The sequence below is a fragment of the Engystomops pustulosus genome, chromosome 6 (genome assembly GCF_040894005.1).
Source record: "Engystomops pustulosus chromosome 6, aEngPut4.maternal, whole genome shotgun sequence".
Classification (NCBI taxonomy): Eukaryota; Metazoa; Chordata; class Amphibia; order Anura; family Leptodactylidae; genus Engystomops; species Engystomops pustulosus.
In genome coordinates this window covers 94,227,184-94,251,377 of record NC_092416.1, presented here as the reverse complement: position 1 = coordinate 94,251,377, position 24,194 = coordinate 94,227,184, and the positions used below count along the sequence as shown (strand labels likewise).

Here is a 24,194-nt window from a genome sequence, read left to right as displayed (position 1 = left end):
TTTTTAGTATGGGAAGGTTGGGGGCATATTAAATGCCTGTGTGCCTGATATCATCCAAATTTTTCCACCATTTCCATTTGAAGTACAATGTGTGACGAAATAACAATCTCAAAATTACCTGCATATGTGAAAGCATTTGAAGGCTATAACCACTTATAGTCACACAGGGAAGATGTAAAAAATCGTGTTTGGTCTGAAAGTCCTAAAGTGGCTTGGTCCTTAAGATGGCATTCAGACATAGCCTAAAAGATAGGACCCCCACACCCATTACAGTGTGTATTTTTTCCTTTTGTTTCTGAAATAATGGGGTGTTCTGTGACTTTTGAGCACTCCTGTATAGACAAATACAATGCAGCTATATTCTGAATGGCTCTAAACTGTAGTTCTGCTGTCAGTTTAGGATGAAGGAGTCTAAGGAAATAAAATGCAAAACCGGGAGCACATAAATGCATTAAAAAGTGAGATTTAGGTAATGTGAATTTAGTTTAATACCCCTATTTTTTCAACCACCCATCTATTGCTATGATTGCAGTTTTCCCTAACCCTCATCCTATTAAGCATGTGGTATACATCCTGAAGTCTGACAGGGGGAGCTGTCTGCACATGCTTTGCTAAAATTAAAATTGCAGTGTAAACCGAATAAGAACTGCCCTGTCTCTGTAATAGTTTCATAGTTCTGGGCGTGGATAAACAATGCACAGAAACAGAGGGAAGTCTGCTTCAAGAAAAGGCACTTTATATAGCCGCTGGTGCCTTTCATGAAGGACAGAGGGCAACATCATTACCTTACATCTTGAACAACAATACTTTCTCCAATCGGATTATTTATTCCAACAGAACAGACTGGACATGATATATTGCCCCAGGGCTATAAGAGAGGTGACTGTAAGTATGCTTAGTAATGGCTAGCAAGCCACTCTTAGGTTTTCTAAGGTCACAGCATCATTTAGTGACATAAAAACACCTGGATACTATCCAGGATACTAAACATAGATATACTTTACTATTTTTTTTCTAAATACATAAAACAGCAATTTAAAGCAGTAATACATCCCTAAATGACAAGGCAATATAATAATTGTATCTATTTCCTGTAACTGGAAATCCTGTAAACTTTTGCAAGGGTGCATTGCTCATACAAAACAAAAGTTCATTTGCACCTCCCCCCCTCAAAAAAGGTTTCTTGTTAAAGCATGTTTGTGTGCACACTTCTGGAATACCGCTTTTGAATAGATATTTCACAAGGTCCCATAATAAACATTATGCTCACGCACCTGTTTTTTTGGGGCTATATAATTTAGAGAGGATAACAATGATTGTTTATATAGAATCAGCTAGCTTACCATTTACAGATGCTCCGCTTCCTCCTCAGTGAATGGCATTTATTCAAATCAACCTGTTTGCCTGCACAGGGGTAGATTTGACCAGAACACGAACAACATCCTTAGAACACCATAAAGTAAGTGTGATTCAGGCTCACAAAATGGAAAATTAGCCATTGTGTTTACTTACAGTTGTATCCAAGATGAGGAGTTATCCCGGACATTTTGAGTGGATGTTTTAGTAAGATCCTGGATACAAAAGGTTTCTAGATGCTTTTCTTGAAAAAACCTAAAATTGCAGGTTATGAGAACTAGATATTTGAAAAGTGATTTTCCATATTTGAATCTTAAAATATTATTAGTCTTTTTCTAGTCTATGAGCAATCTGTCTCGTTTGGCGGAGGTCAGGTAGGGAGGGTTGTGTTATCTATGTTCACATTCATTTTGTTTCTGGCACCCAACAAACCTGTGCTTTCAACATTTACAGCACCGCCTCACCTCACCCTGGGGTTCCTCTGCTAGTTATAATATTTTTTACTAGGATGGTATTGAGACAGAAAACCTAGCGATCATTTACTGGAATGTTGGGGGAATGAAAGATAGAGTAAAGCCACTTGTCTTATTTAAGGGTCCGCACGCTCACTTGCGTCAGACTTTCCGACTCTTTCAGGTTTTGTACAGCTGTGACAGGTATTTAACAGGGGACTGCGCTGGCATTGTGTCCAACGTGATCGGATTTTGGCGCAGCTGCAGTGGCTTTCATGCAACAGAAATTGGGGGATGTGTCGTAGGATATCTGACTGATCCGGACTGAGCACAGGATTAAACTTTCCCCTAAAAGTAAATGTGCCCCTATGTGTTTGTAGGAGACGCACCTGGAGGGTGACTGAGTGTACTGCCTTAAAAATCAATGAATGATGGGCTCCGATCATTCACTGATGTGTTTCTGTCACCTTGCTTGAAGCTGTCATTGACCCTGATGTCTTCTGCATACCCTTTTTCATGGTGCTCCATTGATTTTTGCTAGTATTTATGCTTCCCCGCACTTCAGGTACTTCTTCTTTATTTTATGTTACCCCTCTGGGAATCCCAGTAATATGGGTATGAGATTTTAATACAGTCTGGGATGGATCTTCCCCGTCCTGCTTACATCTCTGAACAATGGTCCACCTCTTTTTACAACCACTGCCCAGATGATTGTGTGCTGGACAGTTGGGACACCTCTAAGGCCTTTGTCAGGGGAACTATGTCTCAAGCCATACATGACTTCTAGAGAGACTTTGCATCCAGTGAGACCGCAGCAGAGCTAGCCACACTACAGTCAGAACTAAAATATGTGTGTGGACCTATAGAATAGCGCCTGCATAACTGTTGCGATGTGCAGCAGACTTATTTGACCCTTGTGACCGAAAAAGTTAAGAGAACTTTGTTTTTTTCTAAGCCGAGCCACTATGAACTTGGGGACTGGAAGACAAGCTCGCTTGCTTGGCTGGGGTGGTCTCTGACCTGCAGTTGTTACAGAGGCCGGTAATCCGAGGAATGCCACTGTCTTGCTTCGTGACCCCAGGAAGTTTGCCGACTCCTTTGGGCATTGTACTCTGTGACACCTTGCAAGATGGTTGACTAGCTTTCTTCTCTCTCTCCTACTTCCCTCTCATCATCTGCATCCCTAGTGGCCCCCTTTGGAAATGGGTCCCTTAGACTGGCTATGGTCAAAACTTTACCTTTCTCTCCCTCCCATGTGAATTTGGTTGATATGGTTCTCCTACCCAAAATCCTGTACAATCCCTGCTTTAGATACCATGTCACTTTTTTTCAAAAACTGCACAACTGTGTAGATTCTTTCATCGGGGGGGTGGGACCCTTATATCCTGCCTATATTGTGAATTACTATTTACCCACTTCAACTACCCACCTGGCAAGGGCATGTTGGGAAAACAATCTTGGTCCACTAACGGACAAAGAATGGGATATTGCACTCTCTATGCCTAAAATGGCATACCCTAATCTGGGGGATAAAATTCCACAGTACAGCAATAAATGCCACACTGAATTCAGAAATGGAAAAATATTGGAGAATCTCAGAGCAAACAATAGTGCAGTTCCTCTACAAATCAGAGGAAAAACATTTCTATAGTAACTAGTAAGACACACTTGTGTCTGCCCCCTAATCCCTACAGGATTCATTCTTCTTTTATCTTTTTATGGCCTAGTTTTGGAGAAAATAATCTTTTAAAATTATGCAAATTAGTCTCTAGGGCTCCTGCCTACGTCACAGAGGCCCCATCTGACATCACTGGCTCTCTGGATGGGGAGAGCAGGCAGTTTCATCATATAATCATGCATAATTAGCAAAAGACAAAGCCAGAAGTGCTCCTGTGACAATTTTCTTCAAAACCAATAGAAGATAAAGAAATAATGGATCCTGTATTAGGGGACATAGATTTGCATGTAAGTGTGCTTGGTGCACAATACTGCATCCACATGGCAGGTATAATTTAAACAAGCTGTGGAGTTGTTATAGATTTTACATAGGGCTCCAACAACCCTTCCTCAGTTGTAAGGGATTTCCAGAATATATAGGTTCCCAGTTGTTCCCAGTGCTGGGATGAATGAACAGAAAGACACATACAGGTCATAACCTGCACCCAATCACACTTTATTCCGAGTGCGCAGTTGTGTATATACAAAACAGAAATGCTTTGTAAAGGCCATGAAAATGTGATAAAATACTGAAATATTATAGGTTAGCTTGAATATACTTTGAGCAACTCCCAGAAACCCGCATTTAGTTCTTTTTCCAAGTGAACTCTAGGTTTTGTTCCTTCTAAAAAACCTGTTCTCAAGGGAACAGGACCTTATCACTAAATGTACTGTGAAGGCTCCCCACTATTCAAAACAAGATAAGCAGGGGCTGCAGAGAAGAAGGAAAACAGCATCAATGACATACCCGGTCCATTTGCGATGCAGCGGCGCGTTCTCTGCGCTGGATTCGGGTCTGAACGGGATTCATTAAGGTAGTTCCTCCACCATCCACCAGGTGGCGCTGCTGCGCTGGAGTTCACCGAGCCGGGCTGAGTGAAGGTAAGTGCAAGCTCCGCGACAGATTTTTGTTAAAAAAATGTGGCGTTTTTTTCCGAATCCGTCAGGTTTTCGTTCGGCCACGCCCCCCGATTTCCATTGCGTGCATGCCAGCGCCGATGCGCCACAATCCGATAGCGTGCGCCAAAATCCTGGGGCAATTCAGGGGAAATCAGCGCAAATCGGAAATATTCGGGTAACACGTTGGGAGAACGCGAATCGGGCCCTTATTAAATGACCCCCATTATCTCTAGGCAGAGGATGTCTGAGATAGCTGACAGTGAACAAGATGGCATCTAGAGAAAAATATGATTTCTCCCACAGGAGTCAAAGCTGTGATTTGGGATTTAGAAGTCAGTAGTAGTCCAGCTGTACAAAACGTACAAATCTTTTGACTCCTCGTCTTTGATTATTGGCTTGTTATGTGACTTTGCTACTGATCTGTATTCCTCTGTATACAACCCTGGCTTATTGCCTGGCTTGAACCTGTTGCCTGACATTGCTTGTGTGTGCCTGCTTTGAAATTGGACTGACCCTGACCATTTGCTTTCAGGTTTCCTCTGTGTCAGGCTTCAGTATCTCTGTGCTCACTGGACAAGCACCAAGACCACATCAAGAGGTAGCAGCCTTGAGATCTCTCCACAGCAAAAACCTGATCCCTGTCTAAGGATACAAGGCTGAAAAACAGACAGGGAAAACACCCTCAGTGGTGGCACCAAAGTTAAAAGAAACCTGCCACCATGGATCTACCTATTAAGGTAGATCCGGTGGCAGTTTCATATGATCTATAGTAGAATAGCCCTTGTTATGGCTAATCCTTTAGTCCCCCAAATCTTTTATAATTTTTAAATGCCCTAATATGCAAATTTACTAAAGAGGCTACTGGGGAGTGGAGTAGCCAGAGCTGAGGCTACACAGCTTGGTTACTCCACAGACTAGTAGCCTCTTGCGATCCACCTACCAATTGTCCAAAGCAGGGTTCTGTGCATGCTCAATAGCTCCGGCTTCGCAGACGAGTGCACCTAGCTCCTCGTAGATGGATTGGTAGGTGGATTGCAAGAGGCTACTGGGGCTTGGAGTAGTTCCGCTGTGTAGCCTCGGCTTCGGCAACGCCACGTCTCAGTAGCCTGTTAAGTAAATTTACATATAAGGGCATTTAAAAATTATAAAAGATTTGAGGGGGGGATCTAAAGGATTAGCCATCACAAGGGCTATCCTACTATAGATTATATTAACCTTCCGACGAATGTACCTTAATAGGTAGATCCATGCTGGTAGGTTTCCTTTAAACCAATTGGATAGCACAATTCTTCACAAACTTTTTCTGCATTTTGACCTAGTGTAACAAATGATGGCATGGTGTAATATGTCATGAGTTGACCTCATTTATTTTATCAGATTATCTTCTGATAATAGAATCCATAATAAACCATTACATACAATATATTATGTGATCACTAATGGGAGTATAGGCATCAGCACTAAAATAGTTTATAGTATTATTAAAGTTTATTCTAAACAAAAGAATGGATTAAATTGTAAGTAAAGTAGGTTTGATGTGAAATAAATTATTTGTCTGTAAAGTTCTTTTCAAGAAGAACAAAGAGTGTTGCTTTGGATAATGAGTACATTATTATTCAGCAACATTGCCATAACCAAGCCGTGACATCCCCAGGCTGTTACAGTCTGTCCATGAATGAGAATATTTCACACAGGCAATTTTATTAGTATGTGATCTTGATTTATCCCAAAATACTGGAGTAAAATAAGACATATTTAAATCTTTGATAGGATAAGGGTGTGTCCTGTTTTAAGGTTCAAAATTTTGAAAAGTGGCAAAAATGTAGACATTTCGAAATTATTAGGGGGTTTAAAGGGGTTTTCCCACAAAAGAAAATTCTCAGATCTCAACCCCCTAGTGATGTTAACACAATAAAGATAATTTTTAACCCCTTACTTTACAATTTTACTCAGTATTATTGCTGTTTTAGCTCCTAACCCTCAGTGATGCTTAGTACAAAATCCCAGGGTGTGGGCGGGGACTCTCTGGCAGACATATTCTGACTTTCAGACAACTTGATAAATCTGCCCCATTGTGCTCCATTTACTTCTGTGGGATGACAATGTGGTTACATTATCACGGTACAGGTGTATATACACTTTCATCTGACTTCTGACAGTGTACTAACACACTGACACATAGAAAGAGAGATGATCAGAGATGCATGAGATCCATTAGATGCCTATTACACACACAGGACTGCTACATCTGTGTTCTCACAGATATGTGCCTGCCTCCCCTTTCCCCCGGATCACTTATCTCCTTGTTGCTTGTAGTTTGCAGCTTCTCTTTCCTCACAATCTCCTGCCAGAAAGTGAATCAGTGTTTGTGTCTCTGAGCTCGGTGCTAGGACTGCAGGGGGCGTGGCTACAGGCTCGGTGCAGAGAGATACGGAAATCTCATCTTCACGTTGTCACACAGAAATCCAAGATCGCGACCCGACCCTAAGTCAGAAGTTACAGGGTCATGTCTAGGGGCAACCTAAATTGTATATACCAGAACTGGTAGAGACAGGTTGGACTTACATCTGTGAAATGCTGTTTTTTTTTGAGTACATAAAAGAAACTTGTCTTCGTGGGAATACCCCTTTAACTAAGTTTTTATATTTTGATAGATTGGTCATTTTGGAATGCAGCTTTACTTCACATGATTTTGTTTATGTTTTAGGAAAAGGGGGTGATTTTCAGTTTAATCCAACAAGTTCTGATCACTTATACAATATATTGAAATACAACATGTAGAGACTATAGGAAAATATGCAAATACGTTTTTCAGGATGGGATAAGGAAAACCACACCTCTTTTAACTACCTTGCAAGGTAATTCCCTTGACATCTAGCATGACCTACAAGAGGCCTTATGACACGATGCGGGATTAAAACCAAACCAGTATATCTTTTCCAGAAGATGCAGACTCCCAACTGTAGACAGCACTGTTTCCACCTTTTTGGGTCTCTTCAATACAGTGTAGGAAACTGGTTTGGCTGAGTCAGAGGCTTGTGACTAGGGTATGGAAGTAAGGCCCCTTCCACACTTGCGTTGCAGATCACATCAGAGTCTGATCAGGGTGCGATCAGGGTTTGGTCAGTGAAAAATGACATTTTGCATCAAAGTTCAATCAGTTTTCAGTCAGAGTTTGTGCAGTGTCTCAGTTTTTCATGCGCGTTCTCAATGCAATTTCAATGCGTGAAAAGGACTCAGGACTGAGCTCTATCTTTTCTATGGCAATTGATGCGTGAAAAATGCATTGCACTTGCATTAGACTTGCATGTGTCTCAGAGTGCAATCCGTTTTAGACGCATTTCCATAGACTTGTATGGTGCGATTTTCAAGAGCGTGACATGCAAAACTAGAGCATGCTGAGATTTAAATGTGCGTTAAAAAAAAGTCTGAAAAAGCCTGTTGATTACAATGGGTCAGAGTTAGAGATGAGCGAACATACTCGTCCGAGCTTGATGCTCGTTCGAGCATTAGCGTACTCGAAACTGCTCGTTGCTCGGACGAATACTTCGCCCGCTCGAGAAAATGGCATCTCCCGCCGTTTTGCTTTTTGGCGGCCAGAAACAGAGCCAATCACAAGCCAAGAGACTCTGCACTCCACCCAGCATGACGTGGTACCCTTACACATCGATAGCAGTGGTTGGCTGGCCAGATCAGGTGAACCTGGAATAGACTAGCCCCTGCCTGCGCTGCTCGGATCATTCTGTGTCTGGATGCCGCTAGGGAGAGAGCTGCTGCTGGTCAGGGAAAGCGTTAGGGTGTTCTATTAGAATAGTGTTAGGCAGGAGTGATTCAACAAGAACCCAACAGCCCTTCTTAGGGCTACAATAACGTTATACATTTTTTTTTTTTATTTGCAGCTAGTACCATGTTGTGAGGAATTTGCAGGGGGACTTGCTACCGTTGTGTTTAGCTCTTAGTGACACACATATCCACCTCAAACACCAAAGTGGGAAAATTTATTAGGGGTTTGATTTCAATTAGACACAGTCTGCCAGTTTCTTTTTATTTTACGTTTATTTTTTCATAACTCAGCGTCATCTAATCTGGCATAGCAGTGTGCTTTCATACTTGGCTAGAAAATAGCCATAGGAGAATCCAAACGGCTTACTTAGGCCTACAATAGCGTTATATATTTTATTTCTGGTTGATCTGCTGGTGGCTGGCCATGCTGTAGTGCATCTACTACCATATTGTGAGGAATTTGCAGTGAGACTTGCGACCGTTGTGTTTAGCGCTTAGTGACGCACATATCCATCGCAAAGACCGAAGTGGGACAATTTATTAGGGGTTGGATTTCAATTAGGCACAGTCTGCCAGTTTCTTTTTATTTTACGTTTATTTTTTCATAACTCAGCGTCATCTCATCTGGCATAGCAGTGTGCTTTCATACTTGGCTAGAAAATAGCCATAGGAGAATCCAAACGGCTTACTTAGGCCTACAATAGCGTTATATATTTTATTTCTGGTTGATCTGCTGGTGGCTGGCCTTGCTGTAGTGCATCTACTACCATATTGTGAGGAATTTGCAGTGAGACTTGCGACCGTTGTGTTTAGCGCTTAGTGACGCACATATCCATCGCAAAGACCGAAGTGGGACAATTTATTAGGGGTTGGATTTCAATTAGACACAGTCTGCCAGTTTCTTTTTATTTTACGTTTATTTTTTCATAACTCAGCGTCATCTCATCTGGCATAGCAGTGTGCTTTCATACTTGGCTAGAAAATAGCCATAGGAGAATCCAAACGGCTTACTTAGGCCTACAATAGCGTTATATATTTTATTTCTGGTTGATCTGCTGGTGGCTGGCCTTGCTGTAGTGCATCTACTACCATATTGTGAGGAATTTGCAGTGAGACTTGCGACCATTGTGTTTAGCGCTTAGTGACGCACATATCCATCGCAAAGACCGAAGTGGGACAATTTATTAGGGGTTGGATTTCAATTAGACACAGTCTGCCAGTTTCTTTTTATTTTACGTTTATTTTTTCATAACTCAGCGTCATCTCATCTGGCATAGCAGTGTGCTTTCATACTTGGCTAGAAAATAGCCATAGGAGAATCCAAACGGCTTACTTAGGCCTACAATAGCGTTATATATTTTACTTCTGGTTGATCTGCTGGTGGCTGGCCTTGCTGTAGTGCATCTACTACCATATTGTGAGGAATTTGCAGTGAGACTTGCGACCGTTGTGTTTAGCGCTTAGTGACGCACATATCCATCGCAAAGACCGAAGTGGGACAATTTTTTAGGGGTTGGATTTCAATTAGGCACAGTCTGCCATTTACTTTTTATTTTACGTTTATTTTTTCATAACTCAGCGTCATCTCATCTGGCATAGCAGTGTGCTTTCATAGTTGGCTAGAAAATAGCCATAGCAATAGGATAGCATCGTTTGGTTTTAAAAACTAAAAAACACAAAAAAAAAGTAAAAAAAAAATTAAAGTTATAACTTTCATTTTCAAAATGTTTAACCCGAGGGCTAGGGGTAGAGGACGAGGGCGGGGACGTGGGCGTCCAACTACTGCAAGGGTCAGAGGCCGTGGTCCTGGGCGGGGTGAGACACCACCTGCTGATGAGGGAGCAGGGGAACGCCGCAGAGCTACACTCCCTAGGTTCATGTCTGAAGTTACAGGGACTCGCGGTAGAGCACTGTTGAGGCCAGAACAGTGCGAACAGGTGATGTCGTGGATTGCCGACAATGCTTCGAGCAATTTGTCCACCAGTCAGTCTTTCACGCAGTCCACTCATGTCACCGAAATCGGCACTCCTCCAGCTCCTGCACCTCAGCCTCCTCCCCCCCAGTCTGCCCCCTCCCAGGAAAATTTGGCATTTGAACCGGCATACTCTGAGGAACTGTTTTCTGGACCCTTCCCACAGTCACAAACCACTTGTCCGGTTGCTGCTGAGCAATTTTCCGATGCCCAGGTTTTCCACCAGTCGCAGTCTGTGGGTGATGATGACCTTCTTGAAGAAGTGTGTAAAGAGGTGTCCGACGATGAGGAGACACGGTTGTCAGACAGTGGTGAAGTTGTTGTCAGGGCAGGAAGTCCGAGGGGGGAGCAGACTGAGGGATCGGAGGATGATGAGGTGACAGACCCAAGCTGGGTTGAGAGGCCGGGTGAACACAGTGCTTCTGAGACGGAAGAGAGTCCTCGACCAGAACAGGTTGGAAGAGGCAGTGGTGGGGCCAGACGGAGAGGCAGGGCCAGAGCTGGTGCATCAGCGCCAAATGTGTCACGTAGTGAAGCTCCCGTGGCGAGGGCTCCTGCGGCGAGGGCTAGATTTTCAGAAGTCTGGAGGTTCTTTAAGGAAACACCGGATGACCGACGGACTGTGTTGTGCAACCTTTGCCAAACCAGGATCAGCAGGGGTTCCACCACTAATAGCTTAACTACCACCAGTATGCGCAGGCATATGAATGCTAAACACCCCACTCAGTGACACCAAGCCCGTTCACCTCCGGCCGTGCACACCACTGCTCCTTCCCCTGTGTCAGCTGATAGTCAGCCCCCTGCCCAGGACCCTGGCACAAAAACCCCATCGTCGCCTCCACGATCCTCCACAGCATCCACCAGCGTTCAGCTCTCCATACCCCAGACGCTGGAGCGGAAAAGGAAATATAGTGCAACCCACCCGCACGCCCAAGCCCTTAATGTCCACATCTCCAGACTGCTTAGCCTGGATTCTGCCCTATAGGCTAGTAGAGACCGAGGCCTTTCGCAACCTCATGGCGGCGGCCGCCCCTCGGTATTCGGTCCCCAGCCGCCACTACTTTTCCCGATGTGCCGTCCCAGCCCTGCACCAGCACGTGTCAGACAACATCATCCGTGCCCTGACCAACGCCGTTTCTGACAAGGTCCACCTGACCACGGACACGTGGACGAGTGCTGCCAGGCAGGGCCACTATATATCGCTGACGGCACATTGGGTTAACTTGCTGGAGGCTGGGACCGAGTCTGACCCTGCGGCTGGTCATATACAGCCGACGCCGAGGATTGCGGGGCCTACCTCGGTCCAGGTCTTTCAGGCCTACTATGCCTCCTCCTCCTCCCACCCCTCCTCCACCTCCTCCTCCGAACTACCATCCGTGGGCATGGCGCCATCAGTCGCTAGCTCTAGGCACAGCAGCAGTGCCGTCGCTAAGCGACAGCAGGCGGTGCTCAAACTGCTGAGCCTAGGCGATAAAAGGCACACCGCCCAAGAACTATTACAGGGCATCACGGCGCAGACTGATCTGTGGCTGGCACCGCTGAACCTGAAGCCAGGCATGGTTGTGTGTGACAACGGCCGTAACCTGGTGGCGGCTCTGCAACTCGGCAGACTGACACATGAGCCATACCTGGCCCATGTGTTAAATCTGATAGTTCAGCGTTTCCTCAAGACATACCCCAATCTGTCTGATTTGCTCACGAAGGTGCGCCGCATCTTTGTGCATTTCAGGAAGTCCAGCACAGATGCTGCCACTCTCAGGGCAGCGCAGCGCCGCCTCCAACTGCCCGCTCACCGACTGTTGTGCAACGTGCCCACAAGGTGGAATTCAACATTAACCATGTTATCCAGAGTTTACCAGCAGCGCAGAGCAATTGTAGACTGCCAGATGTCAACTTCCACCAGAACTGGTAGTCAGGTCAGTCAGCTTCCTCAAGTCTACAATGAGGAGTGGATGTGGATGTCTGATATCTGTCAGGTGCTGAGTAACTTCGAGGAGTCAATACAGATGGTCAGTGGCGATGCCGCCATCATCAGCCTCACCATCCCGCTGCTTGGCCTGTTGAAAAACTCTCTGATCAGCATGAAGTCGGAAGCTTTGCGCTCGTCACAAGAGACGGGGGAAGAAGATTCCCTTGTTGATAGCCAAAGCACCCTCAGGTCTGTTTTTCAGCGCATATCGGAGGAGGTGGAGGAGGATGAGGAGGAAGAGGAGGAGAATGTTGGCGAGACACAAGAGGGGACCATTGTTCAGTCCTTCACTGTTCAGCGTGTATGGGCAGAAGAAGAGGAGTTGGAGGAGTTGGAGGAGGAGGAAATGGGCAGTCAGGCCAGTGAGGGAAGTGAATTCTTGCGCGTTGGGACTCTGGCGCATATGGCAGATTTCATGCTAGGCTGCCTATCCCGTGACCCTCGCGTTCAAAGAATTTATTCCAGCACCGATTACTGGGTATTCACTCTCCTGGACCCATGGTACAAGCAAAATCTTTCCACTCTCATCCCTGGAGAGGAAAGGAGTGTGAGAATGCATGAATACCAGCAGGCCCTGGTGCACAAGCTGAAACAGTATTTCCCTTCTGACAGCGCTAGCGGCAGAGTGCGTAGTTCTGCGGGACAAGTAGCGAGGGAGAGTAGGCGAGCAGGCAGCTTGTCCAGCACTGGCAAGGGTACGCTTTACAAGGCTTTTGCCAGCTTTATGTCACCCCAGCAAGACACTGTCACCTGTCCCCAGTCTCGGCAGAGTAGGGCTGATCTTTACAGAAATATAGTGAGGGAGTACGTAGCTGACCATACCATCATCCTAAATGATCACACAGCTCCCTACAACTACTGGGTTTCAAAGCTGGACATGTGGCACGAACTGGCGCTGTACGCCTTGGAGGTTCTTGCCTGCCCTGCCGCTAGAGTGTTGTCCGAGCGGGTTTTCAGTGCAGCTGGTGGCATCATCACCGATAAGCGTACACGCCTGTCGACTGACAGCGCTGACAGGCTGACGCTTATTAAGATGAATAAAGCCTGGATTTCTCATAATTTTCCAATCTCCACCAGGTGAAGGAAGCTCAACCTGAATAATTTATGCACTCCTCCTCCTCATTTTCCTCCTTCTCCTCCTCTTTGTACACTAAAGCAGAGGAAACTGGCTATTTTTTGACAGGGCCCACTGGCTCTAGCTATAGTACTTTATGCATTTAATTTTTCTGGAGGGCCACCTACCTGGTCCTCTGTTTTAAACAATTTTTGGGACTGCCACATACAGGCACTCAATCTATTCAATTTTTCTGGAGGGCCACCTACCTGCTCCTCTGGTTTGAAAACTTTTTTGGACTGCCACATACAGGCACTCAATCCATTTCATTTTTCTGGAGGGCCACCTACCTGCTCCTCTGGTTTGAAAACTTTTTTGGACTGCCACATACAGGCACTATCCAAATTAAATTGTCTCCATAGCAGCCTCCACAAGTTGTCTCCATTGCTACCTCCAAAAGTCGTCCATATAGCTGCCTCCATACATCGTCCCCTTATCAAACGAGGTGGCAAACTTTTATGATTAACCGATATTATTTCAGCGCTTCTTGCGCATCTGTTGATTACACTGCTGTGTAATCCACAAAATATACTGCCAAACTTTTACCATTTACGGATATTATTTCAGCGCTTCTTGCGCATCTGTTTACATTCCCCTCACCCGCCATATCCCAAACTTATAAGAACGCTACTACACTTAACTTGGTGGAGGCTGGGACCGAGTCTGACCCTGGGGCTGCTCATATACTGCCGACGCCGAGGATTGCGGGGCCTACCTCAGTCCAGGTCTCAAAGGCCTACTATACCTCCTCCTCCTCCCACCCCTCCTCCACCTCCTCCTCCTCCGAATTACCATCCGTGGGCATGGCGCCATCAGTCGGTAGCTCTAGGCACAGCAGCAGTGCCGTCGCTAAGCGACAGCAGGCGGTGCTCAAACTGCTGAGCCTAGGCGATAAAAGGCACACCGCCCAAGAGCTATTACAGGGCATTCCACATCAAACTTGTTAACTTTGTCGCCACCCTGCTGTGTAATCCACAAAATATACTGGCAAACTTTTATCATTTACCGATATTATTTCAGCGCTTCTTGCGCATCTGTTTATATTCCCCTCACCCGCCATATCCCAAACTTATAAGAACGCTACTACACTTGATCTTATACAAAAGGTTTTTAGAAGTGCTGTTTGGGGAGTAGCCTAGAGACAGGGGCTTGGATTGGCGAAAGCTCGCCTGGCAGCGGAGCGCCAGCTCCATCCCAAGATCCAACTAACATAGTTTTAACTGCAGCACCTTTAATCTACTACTAGTTCACTGCCTCCATACATGGTCCCCTTATCAAATGCAATTATTTTAAGGGGGGGGGCACTGCGCTCCTTGATTGGAAGATATAGTCAGATCAAGATTAGACACTTTAAACTGGAGATAGTGTGGATGTAAAAATGTCTAAGTCGTAAGCTGCTGCGTCCTCTGGTAGTCAGGCCGTATAGCCTGATATGTATGGCAGAGATTTATTTGAGGATTTTTAACAAGTTGATAGGTCGCGCTGCCTCTGGAAGGTATCATATGATAGACCTATTGTTATAGGTGATAGGCAATTATACTGTGTGCAAATGTGGGTTTCTTGATAAACAACATTTATTACATCATGATTTTAAGTAAAAAATACATATATATATGTATTTTTTACTTAAAATCATGATGTAATAAATGTTGTTTATCAAGAAACCCACATTTGTACACAGTATAATTGCCTATCACCTATAACAATAGGTCTATCATATGATACCTTCCAGAGGCAGCGCGACCTATCAACTGGTTAAAAATCCTCAAATAAATCTCTGCCCTTATCAAATGAGCTGTGTCAGGCAGAATTTTCAGGTGTTTCACCACATACATAGTGGAACTCGGCGCGTCTGTCGCCGCCATGCTGGAGACCTGCAGTTGCAATCATAGAAGCGCAATATGGATGCCCCATACTGTCGCTCTTAATCATGGAAGTCCTCTCCATGGCTGTCTCCAAATGTCACCCCCTTATCAAACGAGCTGTGTCAGGCTAATTTTTCGGGTGTTTCACCACATACGTTATGGAACTTGGTCACTATGTCGCCACCATGCTGTGTTATCGACTAAATATACCGTCAACCTTTTGTTCACAGAGGAAATAATTTCAGCGCTTCTTGCTCACCTCCTTTGGTTCCTCTCTGCCACCCATTGGTTTGAAGCCTGAGTCCATTTAGGGTATGTCGCCATGACACTCTCTAGCCTGCCGCTGCTGCCGCTGCCTCTGCATGCCGTCCCCTATAGTGTCAGGGTCAATTATTGGATGTTTTAGATGCTATCTAGCTTCATTCTGTCACTCTGTCACGGCCATGCTGTTGCCCATAATTTTGGCATAATGGTGCGTTTAAGCAGCCTCAGAGGCATCCATGCATGCTGCCCCTGCTGTTTCCTGTCCATTTCCGTGGTGTTTCCATCCTTTTCTGAGGTTTCCAGGTTTTTGGGCAAGCTTCGCTGTGCAGAGCCTTGGTCCCCTTGAAAAATGCTCGAGTCTCCCATTGACTTCAATGGGGCTCGTTATTCGAGACGAGCACTCGAGCATCGGGAAAAGTTCGTCTCAAATAACGAGTACCCGAGCATTTTAGTGCTCGCTCATCTCTAGTCAGAGTGCAATGCAAGTTCTGCACATCAAAAGCACATGCGGAACACGTGCGTGAAAAATGCAAGTGTGGAAGGGGCCTAAGAGTTCTCCTTACGGAGACTGCCAACTAAGGGATTCTGGAAAAATATGCAAATAAGTTTTGAAGGGAGACTATAACAGAAAGTGCCCTCACAGGCCCTGATGACTTAATGTAAGATTCGTCAATCAATGATTGACCACTGCAGTTAACCGCAGGTGTCAGCTGTATAATGCAGCTGACACCCATCGCATATGGAGCGCGCTCAGTCTGTGAGCCCTCTCCGTACAACCCTTCACCAGCGTCCAATGTATTATTACATTAAAGGGTACCTACCACCCCAATTCTACCTATAAAAGTAGAAGGGGTGGTAAGTGGATGGATGGGACGTGAGGATAACCCTTTTTTGGGCTAATTTTCACGTCCCGGGTGTCTTTTACAAAACTTTATTACATGTATATGCTAATTTTTTTATGCGGCTACTGGGGCGTGGAGTAGCCGGACATGAGGCTACTAGTCACGGCTAATCCGCGTTACTCCGCCTACCAGGTAATCTTCGGCGCGCAGCTCCTGGTAGCTGCGCGCCCTCGTCCGGGTCCCCTGCGTTCTGCGCGGCCGCGGCTCTGGGGCCGGAAATACTGCGCATGCGCAGTAGCCGGGGGACTCGGGGGACTCCTGGTAGCTGCGCGCCGAAGATTACCTGGTAGGCGGAGTAACGCGGCTATTGGGGCGTGGAGTAACCGCAACTAGTAGCCTCATATACGGCTACTCCACGCCCCAGTAGCCGCATAAAAAAATTAACATATACATGTAATAAAGTTTTGTAAAAGACACCCGGGATGTGAGGATTAGCCCAAAAAAGGGCTATCCTCATGTCCCATCCATCCACCTACCACCCCTTCTACCTTTATAGGTAGAATCAGGGTGGTAGGTGCCCTTTAACCAAGGTTAATGCTCTACTGCCTAAGTAGGATGTCAGAAAAGGCTGATACTTATTTGCAGCATAAACTTACAATGGACTAGTGTGTTACTTTTCATCACTTGTTGGTGGGGTTGAGATGCATCATGCAACTGTGTGTGGTTGTTTATTTTTTCCTGTGTGTATGTGCGCAGTACAATCTTTTGAAGATCTGTTTTGAGAGAAAGGAGATCTGACCTACTCTGCCACAAGAATCACATAAGTGAGCAGAAAGAAAAAATTGCTCTTCACAATTGTTCTCCATCCAAACGGAGTGAGCTGGAGCTATATTGCAGAGAATAATGCAGGCTCTAGGTGTACATAGCTGATGAAGACATACCCTAGCAGACATGCAGCTGTCATCGCAGCTAAATGTGGTTCTACAAAGTATTGCCTCAGTCTGGTGAATTACATGTGTATGCTACACTTTTATTGTCAAAACCATGTATTGTTTTCTTGATACAAGCTGCTCTATCACATCCAATGAATGTATGAATACAATCGACTGTACTTCCGCAATGAAGTGCTTTACCAACATTACATGCATTTGCGAGTGCATTAAATTCTCACAATAATGGTTGATTCATTTTGATTGTAAAATGTGATTAATGTACCTCGAGGCCACTTTAATTTTGTTAAGAAAAACCTTTTTTGTGTCTGTTGAACATATCACAATAGAGGCCGGGAACTGGGTGTAGTACCATTTCCTGATAAATCAATTATTGTGGGCTTAAAAAGCATTTATGTTGTCTACTTATCAGAGCATATCACTCGGGAAACAAATGAAGAATTAATGAATAAAGTCATCTCAGAATGTTCTCTGTATGGTTTCTCTTCTAAATGCCTGGGTGTTCAGTAATCATTAGCTGGAAATGTTCCTTTAGAAGCTGACTGTGGATAATTTCTTGAGTTATTAATCTGACAATTCTGCCAAGTTCAAATTGATTTCAGCAGAACTGTCCAAATGTTTAAAATCTTTTTTGCAGAGTATATTCAATCCTTTGACCCCCATACCTTTGCCTGACAATGACTCAGAACCCAGACCTAGCACCGCGCCATACAGTCTTTGCCACAGTGTTCAACCACACAGTCAGGAGGTAGAAATTAGGCCCACAGCATCAACAAATTGGTCTTGATGTCCTTTATTAATTCCCTGGAGGGACATGTACATGTACACAAATAGAATAAGTAATGCATAAGTAAAATCTGATCTTGCCAAACCCAGTGCACATAGCCGTGCCCAATTGTCCTGATCAAACATGCACCTAAAGAAAAGAACACACATGAGTATGAAACAAAAACAAACCATAACTCAATTCTCATCATATAGATCCGGTTCCGCCCAGATGAACAACCCCACCAAGTTTGTAATATCCACTATACCTCATCCTTTGATCCGGCTGCATACTCGGATTCCTCCAGGACAAAGGTGCCCTGGAGGAATCAGAGTATGCAGCCGTATTAAAGGGTGGTACTCTTGCCCTATCAGTTGCAGCCTCACTAGGAGGAGACTGCACAACCTCCAAGGGTCCCTGCTGGGGATCCCCACCAGCCACCTGGTCCTGGGTGTGGTATTGTGACTCCATGGTTCTGACAACGTGCCCTCAACCTCACCTTGTCTGAGGAGCCAGCAGCCAGCTCGGCAAGGCCTCCCAGAAGCGGCTACAGCCAACCCTATAGCCAGGCGTCACCTAAGTCCACCAGTAATTCTGTGTTTTATTACAAAAGCACTAAAATATTTCTCAACACTTTTTGCTTTATCGCAAATACATTAGGTTTAAATTCTTTTTAAAAATCAGTCACCTTGATGTTTATTTTGGAGTTTGGGAGGAAAAAGGCAGTTCACACAATCCTTGACTTCTGAACACCCCTATTAAAAAATGGACCTCTCTGACCACTGTGATCTCTGGTGTAGCTTTCTGGATGTTCGGAATTTACTGATCTTTAGTACCTGACTACAATGGTCAAAATAACAGTTATGAAAGGTTTCTGCAAGCTTTATGGTTAACCCTTGTACCCATGCCATCGGTCCAATTGTCACAGGCACAAAAAAACTACTTTGTCTGGAATTACACTTATAAAATATACCTTTCCGACTTACATACAAATTCATCTTACTAATAAGCCTACAGAACCTTGCATGTAACCCAAGGGTTGCCTGTACTACAGTAGTATATATAAATTCATAACAAGGTACTATATATGTAAAGTGTTTAGTATAAAAAAAATAGGTGGCACTGAATATAAATCTGTTAGAGGGTACTGTACAATATATATACTAATTGATATTTGTTTACTGATTCAGTATCATTATAATGGTATGCCGGTATTATTCACTTTAGTATGGTGGCATTATTTAGTCTTTATGTAGTGGTAATAGAGGTCATGGTGTGGTTTCATATTATTCAGCATTAATGTGGTGGTAATATTCAGACATTGGCCCACATTTATTAAACAATTTACTTCAGAATTCTGGTATGGATTGCACAAAAGTACATGTGAAAACTGTTGGCACAGGTATTTATGAAGTGTTTCTGCCAATATTGTGTCTGCTGCACTATGTACGCCGTAACACAATACTGTGCACAGAAAGGGGCTTTCCTGTGCGTATTCACACAGGCCGCCACATTTATGTTGGATGTCCTTCATAATTGTGATGCACGCCTAATAAACTGAGTACACCAGGAATTAAATTAAACTTAATGCACTTAATGCAGTTTGCCTCATTATAAATAAATGTGGGCCATTATGCGGTGGCAATGGTAGTTATTAACGTGTGGCTGTATTATACAGTATAGGTATGGCAGCATTATACAGTCATTATGTGGTGGCAATGGTAGTGATCATGTTGTGGTGGTTTTTATTCTAAACCAGTATGGTAGTAGTAATCACTCACTATATAGGTATGCTATTGGTCATGTTGTGGCGGTATTATCTGGGTCTTGTACAGCTGTATTACTGGTTATATGGTTTTTTTGCATCATGGTGTTTGTTTAGTAACAACAAGGCAGTAATATAAATCACTATAATTACAGTATAATTATATCTGATAACTTACATTTTAAAGTCTTTTTTTATTTATGCCCATGCAAAATGGTAGTCTGTATAGTGCAGTAATATATCTCTTGAAGCATAATGATGATTTTTCTCCATTAGGCAGTGGACTTCATAACAACTCTGTGAACTGCAACATACTTTTGCATAATTTGCCCGTGGATGTTTTTGTTTTCTGTTCAAAGAGTTACCATAGTTCCTCCTCTATAGTGCCTCTTCTCTATACAGACCCCCCCCCCCACCTATTGTACGTCACCCTTCCAGGCCCCTCTTGTAAAGTGCACCTAGCTTCTATACAAAGAGATACCATAGTTCCTCCTCTATAGTGCCTCTTCTCTATGCAGACCCCCCACCCATTGTATGTCACCCTTCCAGGCACCTAGCCTCTATACAAAGAGATACCATAGTTCCCCCTCTATAGTGCCTCTTCTCTAAGCAATATACCCCCACCCTCTATACAATCATTCCTCACAAACAGTGCTTCCCCTGCTCTCAGAAACAGTGCCCCTCCAGAGAGTGCTTCCTTCCCCCCCCCAGAAAAGTGCTGCTCCCAGAGACAGTGACCCCCAGAAACAGTGCTTGCTCCCCCAGAGACTGTGATCTCTCCAGAGACTGTTTCCCCTCAGAGACTGTGCTTACCCTCTCCCAGGGACGGTGTTTCCCCTCCAGAATTTTTTTTCCCCTCAGAGACTGTGCTTCCCCTTCCTTCAGAGACTTTGCTTCCCCAAGATAATGTGCTTCCGTTCGCCCAGAAAGCATGCTCCTCGCCAGTAACAGTTATTCCCCCACTAAAACAATGTTTCCCATCTAGAGAATGTACATAATAAAGTTTACTCACCTCCACTCACTATCCCCTGCAACACTGATGGGAGTTTCTGTCTCTATAGTCGGGTTCTTCTGCTCCAGCTGCAGAGTGAGGAAGACACAGATGGTGAGGAATAGATCGGGCCATCAGTGTCCTGGACAGGCTGAAGGCACGCTCTCCTACTCTATCGTATCTGCTATCTGTAAGAATGTTGTACAATGAGGGACATTTATCAGGACTTGTACACCAATTTTCACCTATATTGCTAAAAAACATGTTTAACGTAAAAATGGCTTATGTTATTTCACAGTTTTACTCTTTTTTTCCTGAAATACTGAGGTTGGCACAAATCTTTACACTCTTGTTCTTTTTTCAGGAGCTATGTTTCTTGAAGATGTGTAAAATACTGCATTTCAATATAGAGGTAAGTCTCGTTCCCCTTTCAGGATAGTTTTGTACTATTGATTTGTATGTGATGTAATTTAAAGCTGCTGTGGAAGAGGCATGGAAATTCAAAAATTCAAAAACAACTAAAATATTGGCCACATTTTTTAAATTTAATGTCTGCATAATTGCAGTGTTAGTAAGACCAGTTTTAATAAATTTCCCGCAATGCCCACCTCACTCCTAGGATACAGCCCTCACATCATATAACAAATGCCCAAGGAATAGATGATAGGAAAGGAAGAGCAACAGACTGCAGCCTCCTGCGGATTACACAGCTTTCCCCTCACTCAGGATTGCTATGCAGATCAGTTCATGTGGTAAGCACAGGGGGAAAGATCCTTAGGGACTTTTTCAAGGGGTAAAACTACCAGTACAAGCATCTATAATGGATAAACAGGCAATAATGTGATCTATGCTGACCGTATACAAATCTAAAAGTCTACTAAGGTCTTAGGAAATTCCAATAATAATTATAAAATGCATAGTTGTGGTCTGGCTAATAAACAAGCAAAGTACATTGTTTATAACTAAGTTACCAAAGTAAAAATAAAAACCTTTGGTATGAAAAATTTGCGCCAGAACACAACTAACCCTGACACTTGTTTCAGCTGGATTAGGCCTTCTTCAGGTAGTCTACCACAATGACATAACAGAAGAGGCAGGTGGAAGATATGCAAATGCTTCCAGGATGGAATAAGGAAAACATTTGGCTGCCTTGTAAGTGGCAAGAGGAAAGGTTGCCTTATTCCATCCCGGAGAACATATTTGCTTATTTCTCAGAACCCCCCCAATGGAGCATTAATGGCTGTAAGTCTCCACAAGTATGTGTTAGGAGAACTCTTACTTCCTGATACATCGCTGTCTACAGTTGGGAATCTGTACCTTCTGGAATAGATTTACTAGTTTGTCTTTAATCCCGCATTATGTGATTAGTCTTCTTGAAAGTCATACATAATGTTATGGCTCTGCCTTATAAGATAGCCAAAAGAGGCAATGATTCCTTTATCCGATCCTGGGAAACATATTTGCATATTTCCCAGGATCCTCCAGTGCAGCGTCAATGTACTTGAGTCTCCACACACCTTCAAGGTGGTCTAAATTGGGAAAATGTCCTTAAAGTAGTTTTCCCACAAAAGAAAATTCTCACATTTCATTCCGCTAGTGATGTTAACACAATAAAGATCATTTTAACCTCTTGCTTTACAATTTTAGTCAGTTTTATTGCTGTATAAGATCCTATCACTCCCTAGGCTACTCAGTGTAAAATCTCCGGTTGTGGGCGGGGACTCCCTGAGCAGACGCATTTTGATCCATCTAGTTCTGTGGGGATGACAGTGTGGTTATATCATCAGGGTACATGTGTATATACACTTTCATCTGGCTTCCAACATTGTACTAACACACTGACACATAGAAAGAGAGAGATGAGACAGATCAGAGATGCATGAGATTAGAGGTATGACACACACAGGCTGACAGACTTTTACACTGTTAGGCTATATTCACACTGCCGTTGCCCGCCGTACGGTGCCAGGGAGAGGAGGAGGGGATGAGCGCCGCTCACCCCCGCCCCTCTCCATAGGAATATATGGCGCAAGGCTCTGTATTCCGGAGAAAGATAGCACATTTCCTATCTTTCTAAGGGTTACTGAATGGTACAAAGCCACACGTGTGCTGCTCTGAAGCATCGTGAGGCCATTGCGCTGTATGGGGGAAGTATATACGTCGGCTGTAAATACGCCCCCCATACGTTTGTGTCAATATAGCTTTACACTGTCAACTCTGCTATGTCTCACAGATATGTTCCTGCCTCCCCCTTCCCTGGATCACTTATCTCCTTGTAGTTTGTAGCTCCTCTCTGCTCATGATGTGCAGACTGGATCAGTGAGTGTTTTCTGAGCTCTGTGCAGGGGGCGTGGCTACAGGCACACAGCAGAGAAAGACAGAAATCTCAGCTGCACAATCTCACACATATATCCAAGATGGCGGCCACCAGACCCTAAGTTAGAAGTTACAGGGTCGTGTCTAGGGGCAACCGAAATTGTGAACAGTAGGATTCATAGAGACAGGTTGCACTTATATCTGTGAAATGCTGCATTTTTGCTAATAACAGTGAATTAGAGAATGTGATATTTTCTTATCCTGAGTACATATAAGAAACTTGTCTTTGTGGGAATACCCCTTTAAAGAGAACTCTCCCATTTATCGGATGAAGTGAAATATTATCTTGCACAGTGAATGATGTAAGTGGAAAAATCTAAATGACTGAAAAGCATTTTGTTTTGCATGCTTGGGATCAACAGTATGTCTTTATTAAAGCGTATCAACTAAGTTAGAATGTTTATTACAGTCACAGAATGCAAGCTTATGCCTAATGATTTGTTTGAAGGCATAGCTTGCAATGTTTTGCGTTTGTCTTTTATGTCTATTAAATCTATTACATTAGGAAACTACACTGCTTGCATCTGTACTTTTAGCACTATAATTGTGTCGTGATTTCTTTTGTATAACAACATTTCTGAGTTCCATTATTTAAAGGTCACATGTAGGTAGACTGAGCAATGGAGACATTAGGGGATGTAAGCATTGAAAAATATGGCACTTCTGGAGTAATTATCGCTACAAATGTTATTTTGTGCTACGTTTTCTTAACATTTTAGAAATTTTTAGAGGCATGTATGACTAGTTAGAAAAATGTGTATGATCTGAGTAGCAATACTGACAAATTTAGAAACTCAGTTCTATTATATAAAGTTCACATGTAGGTAGACTGAGAAATGGAGCCAATGACGAATATAAATTTAGGAAAATGTGCCTGGGGCATTTTCTGGCATAAACTAGATGTACAATAAGAGAATATTGCTGCCTGATAGGAGGGGGCAGCGATTCTGAAGAGAATGTCATAACCAAGAGGTTTAGGGTGCTGTCACATGTGGCGTTTTTTCTTCACTGCTTGAAGCGTAAGCAGCTATTAAAATGATAACACAGCTGTTTACACTTGCTGCAATGACAAAAAATGCTTTCAAACTAAACACACGGTAACATGTGAAACAA

At 43.9% G+C, this 24,194-nt stretch overlaps 1 protein-coding gene across 2 annotated transcripts in view; it reads left to right on the top strand.

Annotated features, from left to right (window-relative positions):
• Positions 1–694: 694 nt before the first annotated feature.
• The window catches only part of LOC140064020 (galactoside alpha-(1,2)-fucosyltransferase 2-like), a 152,753-nt gene continuing 129,253 nt past the window's right edge, over positions 695–24,194 (top strand). Inside the window, exons 1-3 of one of the 2 annotated variants that reach the window (XM_072110404.1) lie at positions 695–885; positions 1,373–1,459; positions 21,070–21,117. The gene's annotated coding sequence lies outside the window, so the exon portion shown is untranslated. The remainder of the gene's footprint in view (positions 886–1,372; positions 1,460–21,069; positions 21,118–24,194) is intronic. The other variant, XM_072110403.1, reaches the window with a different exon arrangement.